This window comes from Crinia signifera, chromosome 8 (genome assembly GCF_055691185.1).
Source record: "Crinia signifera chromosome 8, ASM5569118v1, whole genome shotgun sequence".
In the NCBI taxonomy this organism is placed as follows: Eukaryota; Metazoa; Chordata; class Amphibia; order Anura; family Myobatrachidae; genus Crinia; species Crinia signifera.
In genome coordinates, this window is record NC_139224.1 from 107756916 (window position 1) to 107771186 (window position 14271).

Consider the following 14271-nt stretch of genomic DNA (forward strand, 5'->3'; position numbering starts at 1 on the left):
ACACAAACAGTATCTATTGTGAAAATGTAGCCATACATGTTATGTTCTCTTATTCACGCACAGGAATCAGTCACTGTAGGCATTTCCGCTGCATCCGGCACAGTGAAGTATTCTGGATTCGCACACATTAGAGAAGGACTTTGGCAATTTGCAAATCAAATAAAAATGTTTCATCAAATTTTATTATTTCCTTCTGCAGTCACAGTTTGGCCTTTGGCAGGGATAAAGAAGTAACTTCCTCCTCCTACAAACAGAATCTGTTAAGAGCTTCCAACGCCAACCAGTAGGGTGATCAGAATGGCAAGATTTCCAACAATGAAGACTGCAAAAGCAACAATCTCCAGTTTTATCTGAAATACACAATTAGGTCATTGAGATTTTCAATTTTATTTCAACATTTTGACACAAGATAACTTGTCTGCTTTCCACCCCATAAATAGAATACTTTTATGGTCTGTTACCAATGTTCCCTCTAATTTTACGAAGGCTGTGTGCAGCAAAAGATTTTGGCTGTGCAACTTTGGAAGGAAATTAAAAATTTTGTGCATCACTTATATATAACTGGATAATGACATTCCGCATTTGTGTCAACTTTACTTCAAAATGATATTAAACATTTAAACATTGAAAACACAGCACACAATGTAGTTAATGGGTGAAACACACATTAATTGAGTCCACAACTGCAAAAAGGGACCACTGCTGCTATGTGCGCTCTGTTGTAATGTCTGTGCGCACGCTCGGCGAGTTGTGTGCGCTCGCGCACAGCTTAGAGGGAACACTGTCTGTTACTAATATTAATAGCTACATATATAGCACCAGCAAATTCTGTTGCATTTTACAAATACTATAGGCAAAGTAAAATTGTATCATTAATGCCCCAAGAGGACCTGGAAGCAGGACCGGCAACAGAAATCTTGTGGCTGCATACACTGATATCTCTGGGGCCCCCCCTAACCACATCCGTTTGAGCAGAACATTTTTAGTATACTGCATATTAAGTGTTTTTTTATTGCTACAAAAGAAACATAATTCATAATCACTGGCGGAGGTCCGGGTAAGTACCCTTACAGGAATCCAGGCGGGTGCCTTTATAAACCATTGCTAGGCACTGCACTGCTGCAGCAATGCTTACAGTCCCTGAGCAGCTCAAAATTTTGGGGCCCCTCACAAGCTTGGGGCCCGGTACAGGTGTCCCCTTTGACCCCCCTGTTGCCTGCCCTGCCTGGAAGGTCAAGAGGACAACACAGTTCACCAGGTCAGTTTAAAAAAATAAAAAAATACTAACATTTACTTAATTGTATTTATTTATTTAATGATTAACATAAAATATTGGGCCTGATTCTAGTTGGATCAGAATGAGGTGAATTCCGACACGTTCTGATGTCAGGGGGTCTGCGTATGAGTGTATTTGTGCAGGTGCAGACATTGCTGAGGTGTTCACACGGGTAGGGGAGGGAGGTGACAGTCATACTGTATGTAAAGATGTACATGAGCAATCAGGTCTGAATTAGGCCTAATATCATAGAATTGGTGCAATTAGATCATTAGCTGCAGTGGTTTTTAAAGTGAACAATAAATGAGTAGTTTGATACATCAGAGGTATATTGGTGTACTGTATATAATATACCCAATTTAACTCTGAATGCAGGACTTTCTCCGGGCTGCACCCATTCTGTGGAATGCCCTCCCAAGCACAATAAGACTCTCCCCCAGTCTCCAAATCTATAAGCGGTCCCTGAAAACTCATCTCTTCAGACAAGCTTATCAAATTCCAGAACCAGTCATAGAACCTTGCCTTCTGGTGGAATAGATGCAATAAATAATACAGTATCTATTCTTATGTATCAATGCCTATTACCCTATAGATTGTAAGCTTACGAGCAGGGCCCTCCTACATTTTGACTGTCTGTAAACACCCTGTTTGTTGTTTCACTGTCTACTTTTGTAAAGCGCAATGGAATATGCTGCACTATATAAGAAACTGTTAATAACTAAATAAATAATAAATAACTGCTGTTGCTGATGGAGCAAAGACAGAGGTTGTGTAGTAGGGAGCAATGCAGTAATTAGCAGCAACAAAATTGTTTAATTATTTACCTTTTGAGTATTTTGAATGCGACCTGAGAATAAAAAGAACATATGAAAATTGTAGGATAAATTCTAATGCAAAAGGTCACGCATTAACAGCTCTACACTGGCAATCTTAAGCCCCGCACACACGTGAAGACTTAGCTATTTAGCTAAGTGCTGTGCATCAGCACAAACGCTCAGCACACGCAATGCTTTATGCTGAGTGATCGTGCTGAGCACAGCTTTGTCTTTTTTTAGGCAAAGACATGCTTTTTAGTACTCCCTCCATGTGGGAGGTAAAAGGGGCATGTGTGGGGTGACCGGATTCCCATTCTGACCATGCTTCAAAATGCTGTGATTGACGGCATTGCACCACATGGGACTGAGCCAAGATAATGATATTTGCAGTGGATGGTCTCATCACAACTCTACTTATTTCAGGGGATGACTACAGGATCCAGGATGGTATTTTCTCTGAGAGTCTGGGACAATGCCTAACAAATATGGGAATCACCCAGACATTTCGACACAGCAGGCATGTACTGTATGCTAAAAATACAAATACACTTACCACAACAGATTTGGGTCCTTGCATAACAAGGGAACCCAAATCTTTCCCTATACAGACTGTAGGCAGAGGTATACATATTCTGACTGTGACTAGAGAGTCTACTCAGCTTTATCCTGAATTTGTGGTGGGCCGGCGCTGACATCAGCCGCCCACCGCAAGCGGTCGGGCATCAACACGCCTGAAACTGCAGGGTTACGCCCTTTGTTTCAATGGGCACACCCATAAAGGCTGGGAGTTCCACTGGACCATCCCAGGCCCGCCCCTCCTAGAGCGAACGGCCCGGCCAGTGTGAAACTCGCTGAAGCCATACCCTCCTGGGGTTTGCTCACATGCATATTCGTGCATGCGCAATCCCTGACCATAAGGTGAGGGGCAAAATTCGGCCTTTAAACTGGTCGGAATCTGCACCATGGTCCAGAGTGTGTCACATATCATCCACTGCACATAGGCAGAAGAACGAGGCATTTTAGTACAGGAAACATCCCAAAAAAGAATTGCAATAGTAGTAGAGCATGACATATAGATGAACACATATTATAATGGTTATAAAAGTAGCTACAGTAGTGTTATGTTCTGCTTATACTACAATAAATGGGTACAGTAGTAAAATCACACAGGGGTTCTCACCTTTCCATTGAAGCACCATGCTGACCACAATTACCACATTGAACAGAATTTCCCATCCCGTGTATCCACCCATCACCTTGCGCATCCATTGAGTTGAGCTCTTGTCCACCTTCTCCAGGCCAAGGAAAAGAGCAGTTCCTGATGGTGGGTGGAATGTGTTATGTTTAGTACTGGCAGCAAATACAGATTTATTTACAGTTAAAACTAGAGATGTGCGGGCTTGGATTTACCAGATCCGAGCCCACACGAACGTCAGTAATCCGAGCCCGGATCCGATCGGCGCTCAGAGCTTCCCTCCTGATTCGGATCTAGGTGCGTGGGCAAAACATCATTGCCCAGTGCAGGATTCTCACGAGATCCGGACCTCTATATAAACCGCGAGAATCTAGGGCCATTTGTCAATTGTGAGTTGTTAGGGATAGGAGTCTGTGACTGTGCAGAGCTTTGTTAGGTTAGGGAGCTGTCTTTCTTTTGCTGCTGGGGCGACTGCCAATGCCTACTAGTGCCACTGTCTGCTCTGCTCTCTGGTGTGTGCTCTGCACTGCCACTGAAGTACTACCTGGCCACTTCAGTATATGTGCACTGTTGTTATGTGTTAACCACTTGTATACCAGTCTGCTTGTGCATCTGCTGTATAATACCTTCCTGTTGGTGCATTTACAGCCTTATATAACTAGTAGTAAACTATATATTCTCTGCTGGTGCATATACTGTACTGACATATAAATAACTATTAATACCATTGTACTGGTGCCTCTACTGCCGTATATATATATATATATATATATATATATATATATATATATATATATATATATATATATATATATATATATATATATTAATAATAATACCTCTCTGCTTGTGCATCTACTGTATTGCTGTATATACCAGTCTCCTGGAGCGTCCCGTATATATATATATATATACTGTATATATAATACCTCCCTGCTGGTGCATTTACTGCTGTATATAACTAAGGTAAACTATACATACTCTCTACTGGTGCATTTACTGCCGTATATATATATATATACCTATATATATATATATATATATATATATATATATATATAATACCTCTCTGCTGGTGCATCTACTGCCTATGGACTATCTTGTATTTTATTTGTTGATGGTTTGTATTGGATGGATGCTAAATTGAATTTTGTCACCCTATTTGGGGTGATGACAATAAAGAGGTATCTAATCTAATCTAATCTAATCTAATAAATAATACCAGTCTACTGGTGCATCTACTGCCGTATATATAATACCTTTCTGCTGGTGCATCTACTGCCGGATAAATAATACCAGTCTACTGGTGCATCTACTACCGTATATAGAATACCTCTCTACTGGTGCATCTACTGATGTATAAATAATACCAGTCTACTGGTGCATCTACTGCCATATATATAATATCTCTCTGCTGGTGCATCTACTTCTGTATAAATAATACCAGTCGACTCTGCTGGTGCATCTACTGCCATATATAATATCTATCTGCTGGTGCATCTACTGCCGTATATATAATACCTCTCTACTGGTGCATCTACTGCTGTATAAATAATACCAGTCTACTGGTGCATCTACTGCCGTATATATAATATCTCTCTGCTGGTGCATCTACTGCCGTATACATAATACCTCTCTACTGGTGCATCTACTGCCGTATACATAATTCCAGTCTACTGGTGCATCTACTGCCGTATATATAATATTTCTCTGCTGGTGCATCTACTGCTGAATAAATAATACCAGTTGACTCTACTGGTGCATCTACTGCTCTATAAATAATACCAGTCTACTGGTGCATCTACTGCCATATATATACATATATATATATATATATATATATATATATACATATATATATATATATATATATATATATATATATATATAATACCTTTTATATAATACCTCTCTGCTGCTCCATCTTCTGCTGTATATATAACATCTCTCTACTGGTGCATCTACTGCCGTATATAATACCTCTCTACTGGTGCATCTACTGCCGCATAAATAATACCAGTCTACTGGTGCATCTACTGCCATGTATATATATATATATATATATATATATATATAAAACCCACCACTAAAGCCTGTTTGTATTCTTTATAAGTCTCAGAGTGCCGTTTTATTATCCCTTTCCCTGGGGATTTGGATGGTATGCAAGATTTATTTCTGGCACTGGAGCCAGCTGATTTGTAAATTTGGAGTGCCGGCAGTATTGGATCAATATATATATATATATATATATATATATATATACACACATTACCTCTCTGCTGGTGCATCTACTGCCGTATAAATAATACCAGTCTACTGGTGCATCTACTGCCGTATATATACATATATATATATTACCTCTCTTCTGGTCAATGTAAGCCGTATATATAATATCTCTCTGCTGGTGCATCTACTGCCATATAAATAATACCACTCGACTCTACTGGTGCATCTACTGCTGTATAAATAATACCAGTCTACTGGTGCATTTACTGCCGTATGTATATATTTTCTATCGGACTCTTCTATCCAGGATTCCTATGGAGGATCCTGCAGCACTACGCCTACTATCGCCGCTGCTGCTGGGAGTCGGTCGTCATCCCAGAGGGGAAGTCGTAAGACTGCTTGCTACGTCTTTCACTAAGCAATTGGCCGTCCAACAGTCATTTGCCATGAGGACGAAATACGAACGCAGTCATCCTATGGAAAAGCGGATAACTGCAGCCTTCACAGCTATGTTGGTGTTAGACGTGCATCTGGTGTCCGCCATCAGTGGAGAGGGATTTAGACGGTTGATTAAGGTATTGTGTTCCCGGTACCAAATACCATCTAGATTCCACTGCACTAGGCAGGCGATGCCCAGGATGTACAGAGAGGTCAGAAAAAGTTTCCTCAGTGCCCTGCAGCTGTATGCACTGTCCACTTAACTATGGACATGTGGATCAGGGCAAACTAAGGACTATATCACTGTGACAGCCCACTGTGTAGATGCATCGCCTTCTGCAGCAGCAGCAGCAGCAGCATCTCCTGCATGCCAGCTCCTTCGAAGGCAGGCTACGCTGTGTATCACCGGTTTCAGGAAGAGACACAATGCCGACATCCTCTTAGAGAAACTGAGGGAAATCATCTCCCAGTGGCTTACCCCACTTAGACTCTCCTGGAGATTTGTGGCGCCGGACAATGCCAGTAACATTGTGCGGGTATTACCCCTTGGCAATTTCCAGCATGTGCCATGTTTTGCCCACACAATAAATTTGGTGGTGCATTAATTTAATCAGAAGTGACAGTAACCTGCAGGAGATGCTTGCGGTGACCCGCAAAATTTGAGGCAAAATTTGAGGGTGGTGAGGCGCTGGAACTCCACCCTCTATATGCTGCAGAGGATGGAGGAGCAGCAAAAGGCCATTCAAGCCTACAGGGCCACCTACGACATAGGCAGAGGAGCGGGGCTGCACCTGACTCAAGCGCAGTGGAGGATGATTTCCATGTTGTGCAAGGTTCTCCAGCCGTTTGAACTTGACACACGTGAAGTTAGTTCCGACACTGCAAGCTTGAGTCAGGTGATTCCCCTGATCAGGCTGTTGCAGAAGCAGCTGGAGAAAGTGAAGGAGGAGCTAAAGCGTTGCGATTCCGCAAAGCATGTAGCTCTTGTGGATGAAGTCCTTAATATGCTTTTGCCAGGATACGAGGGTGGTCAGTCAGGTTAAAATCCTTGGTTTAAAGTGTATGTTGTGTCTCTGCACCTTTGTAGACTTGTGTCCGCCAGAAACAAAGACCTGCTGGTCAGGAGATTGTCACCTGAAGGGGACCATGACACGGCCACAGCTCCTCCTTCATTTTCTCCCACACCTGTGGCTGCGAGGAAACAGCTGTGATATCCCACACAACCCTCTGGCGGGGATACAGGGCAGGCAGGAGGGACTTTGGACATCTGGTCCGGACTAAAGGACCTGGCAACGATTGCTGACATATTTGAAACAAAGAGAAAGAAAATAAATCAGTTTGGACGGGACGCACTCCTCACCCACAATGTCTATTTTAGACTCTTTATAAAAACATACCTACAATTAGGTGTATACTTTATTGGTGTATATTTACACATTGACCTAACCGGTCATCATTTATTTTGGAGGTTCTCAATTTTATTAATTGTATGCAACCTTTTTTATATATGTTCCCTTTGCAAGGGATAATAAGTAGCGAAATTATTAAAAACAAAGTGAAGATATAGAAGAAGAAAGGGTTTAATAAAGATTTAAAAGTATCTCTGTGATCTGTTTGTTGCTGTATTTAGTTTGCTTAATTTGTTGCAAATGTATCCAAATCTGTATTTACTTTATAATAAAGTGAATTTCCAAGTCTGCTATGTTTCTTGTCTAGATTTGATTTTTACATTCCTCCTTTGATTCTTTGGGGGAAATTTACCAATATGAAAAACCTAGTTTTTCGTATTCGTATTTTCCCTACGGTTGCATACGACTGTTTAATTCGTATGCAAACTCGTGTTCCGGAGGATCAGTTACAAAGCAGTCAGATACGACTGCTTTGTAACCCTCCGATGGTGTAATGATTCGTATTAGCGGCCGTATATACGGCCGCTAATATGAATTATTTCTAGCAGTCTGCACGGATCAGTCAGATCCGTGCAGGCTGCAAGGTGTAAAAAAAAATAGAAAAAATAAATAAATAAATAAAAAAACGGCGTGGGGTCCCCCCCACAGCCGAAACCAGCACCAGGCTGAAGGAGCCGGGGCCGGTAATTAAAAATCAGGGAACCCGACAAATAGGGGTTCCCCGATTTTTAACAATCAGCCCCAGGCTCCAGGTCCGGGGCTGGTTCCCAAAATACGGGGGACAAAATGAGTAGGGGTCCCCCGTATTTTAAGAACCAGCCCCAGGCAAAACCAGCCAGCAGGGTAATGTCACAGCCGGGGGACACTTATAATATAAGGTCCCGCGGCCAAAACATTAACCCTACCGACCAGTCAGCCTGGCCAGGGGCCCTGGGGGAGTGGGGACCCCCCCAATGAAGGGGTCCCCCCCCTCCAGGACTTACCTGACCAGGCTGAAGCCTGGTGCTGTCCTCGATGCCCCTGGGCGGTGGGCATCGAGCTGATAGATGGTGTAAAAAAATAGATAAACTATTGTTTTTTACTGTGGCACTACAAGTGCCAGCAAGCCTTCCCAGCAAGCTGGGACTTGGAGAACCACAAGTCCCAGCCTGCTGGGCATTAAAGGGCCCGCTGGCACTTGTAGTTCTACAGTTAAAAAAATAGTGCACAAAACACACTGATACACTTTTAAAATAAAACTTTATTACATACAAAGCCCACACATACTAATACTTACCTATCTTCTTTCCGTAGGTAGCCCTGATGTCCTGTGTCGGCGTCTTCTGGTCCTGTGTCGTCTTCTGCCTCCATGTCGACCGTCGCTGTCGCCGTCCGGATCCGACGAAATCCATTTGGGAAGCTGTGGAAGGAAACCATACTCACCTGTCCCAGCGCGACGTAGTCCAGGTAAGTGTCTTGGCAAAAAAACAAAACGAACACCCGAATCCAGCCGGACAAGCAGGGAGCCGCACGGTGTTTACATCGTGCGGCTCCGCCTCCCGAACGCCGCTATTGGCCGCCTTGCGGCCTAGCGGCCAATCAGGAGCCGCTAGGCCGCAAGGCGGCCAATAGCGGCATTCGGGAGGCGGAGCCGCACGATGTAAACACTGTGCGGCTCCCTGCTTGTCCGGCTGGATTCGGGTGTTCGTTTTGTTTTTTTGCCAAGACACTTACCTGGACTACGTCGCGCTGGGACAGGTGAGTATGGTTTCCTTCCACAGCTTCCCAAATGGATTTCGTCGGATCCGGACGGCGACAGCGACGGTCGACATGGAGGCAGAAGACGACACAGGACCAGAAGACGCCGACACAGGACATCAGGGCTACCTACGGAAAGAAGATAGGTAAGTATTAGTATGTGTGGGCTTTGTATGTAATAAAGTTTTATTTTAAAAGTGTATCAGTGTGTTTTGTGCACTATTTTTTTAACTGTAGAACTACAAGTGCCAGCGGGCCCTTTAATGCCCAGCAGGCTGGGACTTGTGGTTCTCCAAGTCCCAGCTTGCTGGGAAGGCTTGCTGGCACTTGTAGTGCCACAGTAAAAAACAATAGTTTATCTATTTTTTTACACCATCTATCAGCTCGATGCCCACCGCCCAGGGGCATCGAGGACAGCACCAGGCTTCAGCCTGGTCAGGTAAGTCCTGGAGGGGGGGGACCCCTTCATTGGGGGGGTCCCCACTCCCCCAGGGCCCCTGGCCAGGCTGACTGGTCGGTAGGGTTAATGTTTTGGCCGCGGGACCTTATATTATAAGTGTCCCCCGGCTGTGACATTACCCTGCTGGCTGGTTTTGCCTGGGGCTGGTTCTTAAAATACGGGGGACCCCTACTCATTTTGTCCCCCGTATTTTGGGAACCAGCCCCGGACCTGGAGCCTGGGGCTGGTTGTTAAAAATCGGGGAACCCCTATTTGTCGGGTTCCCTGATTTTTAATTACCGGCCCCGGCTCCTTCAGCCTGGTGCTGGTTTCGGCTGTGGGGGGGACCCCACGCCGTTTTTTTATTTATTTATTTATTTTTTCTATTTTTTTTTACACCTTGCAGCCTGCACGGATCTGACTGATCCGTGCAGACTGCTAGAAATAATTCATATTAGCGGCCGTATATACGGCCGCTAATACGAATCATTACACCATCGGAGGGTTACAAAGCAGTCGTATCTGACTGCTTTGTAACTGATCCTCCGGAACACGAGTTTGCATACGAATTAAACAGTCGTATGCAACCGTAGGGAAAATACGAATACGAAAAACTAGGTTTTTCATATTGGTAAATTTCCCCCAAAGAATCAAAGGAGGAATGTAAAAATCAAATCTAGACAAGAAACATAGCAGACTTGGAAATTCACTTTATTATAAAGTAAATACAGATTTGGATACATTTGCAACAAATTAAGCAAACTAAATACAGCAACAAACAGATCACAGAGATACTTTTAAATCTTTATTAAACCCTTTCTTCTTCTATATCTTCACTTTGTTTTTAATAATTTCGCTACTTATTATCCCTTGCAAAGGGAACATATATAAAAAAGGTTGCATACAATTAATAAAATTGAGAACCTCCAAAATAAATGATGACCGGTTAGGTCAATGTGTAAATATACACCAATAAAGTATACACCTAATTGTAGGTATGTTTTTATAAAGAGTCTAAAATAGACATTGTGGGTGAGGAGTGCGTCCCGTCCAAACTGATTTATTTTCTTTCTCTTTGTTTCAAATGTGTCAATATTAAATCAGGGGGCTGCACCCTAGCAGGTCAGGAATTGTATTTGGATAAAACTCCTGGCAGGCTGACCGTTCTTCCACCCACAAAACAATACAAACTATTACCACTAAACTGTTGGTGCGGGTCTCCCAATCCCTTTCTCAACGATTGCTGACATGTCTACTGCCGCTGCATTGGATGCTGTCACCATTGAAAAAATGATGGAGGATTACTTTGGTGACATCATCCAAGTAGATATGTCAGACAGTCCTTACGTGTACTGGCAGGAAAAAAAGGCAATTTGGAAGCCCCTGTACAAACTGGCTCTATTTTACCTGAGTTATCCACCCTCCAGTGTGTACCCCGAAAGAGATTTTAGTGAAGCGGGGAACCTGGTCAGTGAGCGTCGAAGGAGGTTGCTTCCGCAAAATGTGGAGAAGATGATGTTCATAAAAATGAATTATCAATTATTCAATGAAGACCAGGAATTTCCTACAGAGATTATAAGGGACCTGTGAATGTGGAGTCCAGTGGGGATGAATTGATAATATGTGAGGATGAGGAAGTACACACTGAAGGGGGCAAGGAATCAGAGGAGGATGATGACGAGTGATGATGACATCTTGTCGCTGTAGAGCCAGTTTATACAGGGAGATATTAATTGTTTTTTTTTGTGTGTGGGCACAAACAAACTAATCATTTCAGCCACAGTTTTGTAGACCCTGTCGCTGAAATATTCGGTTTGTTGTGCATGTCCTATTTCCGCAACAAGGACATCTATCTTGCATCACCATTCAATAATCCCACTGCTGAGAGTCATTGATATGTGAGATAAGTGGACTCTTCTTTAATCACATACAACTTGTTGCGCTCAAGTGGTAATAATCACAGAGCTGAGCAATTCCACTGCAGAGAGTTATTGATATGTAAGCTGCATGAATCGCCCACTGCTCCTCGGCTGGTCGTCGCCTGGTTATATCTGTTTAGAAGATTCCACTCCTTTGCAGCACCGCAGTGCAGCTATTGCATTGCTGCACGAATCGCCCACTGCTCCTTGGCTTGGCATCACCTGGTATATCTGGTCAGAAGGTTCCACTCCTTTACAGCTATTGCATTGCTGCACGAATCACCCACTGCTCCTCGTCTGGTGGTAAACACGATCAAGCCAGATAGTGGTCTTATTGGATATTAAACTGACAAAAACAGATACACACTCGCAGGACAACTCAGTGCTGCACAAGTCGCCCACTGCTCCTCGGCTGGTGGTAAACACGATCAAGCCAGATAGGGGTCTTATTGGGTATTATACTGACAAAAACAGATACACACTCGCAGAACAACTCAGTGCTGCACGAAACGCCCACTGTTCCTCGGCTGCACATCGTAAACACGATCAAGCCAGTAAGGGGTCTTTTTGGGGCCTAGTTTTTCAACTGCTATCCTGTCTGCTGCTGCAGTGTCACTCCTAGATGAGCCACATGTTTGTGTCGCACACTTGTGTGGCTTAGCATAGTTATTCAGCTATCTCGGTGCAACCTTTTGCCCTAAAAACAATATTGTGAGGTGTTCAGAATAGACTGGAAATGAGTGGAAATTTATGTTATTGAGGTTAATAATAGTGTAGGAGCAAAAAATACCCAAAATTCTGTGATTTTAGCAGTTTTTATGCTTTTTTGAAAAAATCAGATCCCAAAACCCAAAACATTTAGGGGGTGTTTTGGCAAAACCCATTAGAACCCAAAACCTGAAGGTAATCAGCACCCAGAACTCAAAATGTGAATAGTGGCCGGTGCACATCCCTAGTTAAAACAGAACACGTAACTGCAGACATACATTAGAAAGATATACACAAATATTCTAGTGTTACCTGCTAGAATCTTTATCACAATTCCAAATATTTTATGAAGGCGATTAAACTTGACCCGCCTGTAATTAAAATACATGTTCAGATGGTCAGATAGATAACTTTATAATAGTAGCTTACAGAGGAACTGTGAGGAATCACAGTCACACAATTAAGAGACAGCCACATAACTGAGTTGTAGGTGAATGACAATGTTTCCCTAGAAAGCTTTACCTGCTGCTGTCTGGGGCTGGATGAAACAGAGCTATGATGGGTTGAATCACTGTCATTATCATGACTACAACTCCAATGACTGAATGGGACGTTGCGCCCTGTGGAAAAACAAAATACAGTGCGGTTAGATCACCTAACCAGTTCTAACCAGTTCTGTAGTCTCAGCTTTCGCTAATTGGGTCTCATCTTAAGCGGTTTTTCAAAAATGAGAATTTGTAAATCAAGACATCATTGTCAGACTTATATCAACGCTAAGGGACTGTCAGGGCTGTGTTTGTTTGTGAACCCGGCATACGAGGGGGGGTGGACATTTGTGCAGGCGGCAGCCGGTGTTTAGATGACCCGCAAAGCTGCAAATTCAATCAGAATGAGGCCCATTGTGTATAAGAAGCTTCAATAATGATTAATTTGACTATGTTTCAATGTACGGACTGTGTCTTCACGTGTTAATAATATATTAATATAATCATTTGTTGACTATGTATTCCTGTATCCCTTCCTGTATTGTTGTTTCCCTCTTACTTTATTGTGAAAAATAATAAAAAAGTTATAAAAAAAAAAAAAAAAATTGAAGCATGACTTACATAGCATGAATGAAAAAGGCAAATAATACTTACACTACTCCAACCAGCAACTTCTACAAACACCATGATAAAGGAAATTATTGTCAGAATTATAGTCAGTACCATGAAAAATATGTGAGCCTGTATAAACCAAGAGAGATACAATAGGTGTCAAATTATGGAGCTTTGTCAGAACAACAACAAAATATAAAATAAGAGAAGTTATTGTTACAGAATAGCAAGGACCTGATTGAGTCACACACAATGTGGTAATGTGAGTAAAAGACTCATTTTGGGCATGTGTTCTATTTAATTTCTGGACTGCGCATGACAGAGAGGGCTAAATAATAATAATAATAATAATTTTAAAAAAATACACAAAAAAAATACATACACACACACACACACAATCACACACACACACACACACACACACACACACACACACACACACACACACACACACACATATATGTGCAAAGTGGTATGTCCTCTGCGCCTTTAGTGTTTTTTTCTTTCAAATGTGAACAGTTGATGCTACAAAAATCCTTAAAATAATTTTATATTCTGCGTACCAGCAAGTAATGCTTTAACCCCTGATGAAGTCACATTCTATGGATTAAAGGGACGAAACCGGTTGGGCCAACACCTCTCCATCCCCGCCGGCATCACAACCAGATAAGCTATTGAACAATATTTTCAATGTCTGCGACCATCGAATGATGGGGGAGGTTCCCTTAGATGGAGGAGGCGTATTCCGTGAAAAATACACGTGCGGTCCGTTCGGCCAGCTTCTTACCGCATACGGACGGAGTTGGCGATCCGTATGGAAGGCGGGGTTTCGCACGCACGGTCCTGGCCGCATAATCGGCTCTGGCCGCACCGATCAGAATAAGGGCCAAGGTGACCACTGTGTGCATTTTAATTTGACCACAAGGTGGCGTTGTTCACCAACTAATCTCTTATGCACAAGCACTTATAATATTTATAATTGGTCCACAAAGTCACTTCATTTATCTCTCTC

At 42.7% G+C, this 14271-nt stretch overlaps 1 long non-coding RNA gene across 1 annotated transcript; it reads right to left on the minus strand.

Moving 5' to 3' along the window:
• Positions 1-215: 215 nt before the first annotated feature.
• On the minus strand, positions 216-3389 carry LOC146027066 (uncharacterized). The gene is made up of 3 exons (XR_014454649.1): positions 3272-3389; positions 2101-2123; positions 216-350 (listed from the first exon to the last, which is right to left on the minus strand). It is a non-coding gene; the product is annotated as an uncharacterized LOC146027066 (long non-coding RNA).
• Between the last annotated feature and the right edge of the window lie 10882 nt (positions 3390-14271).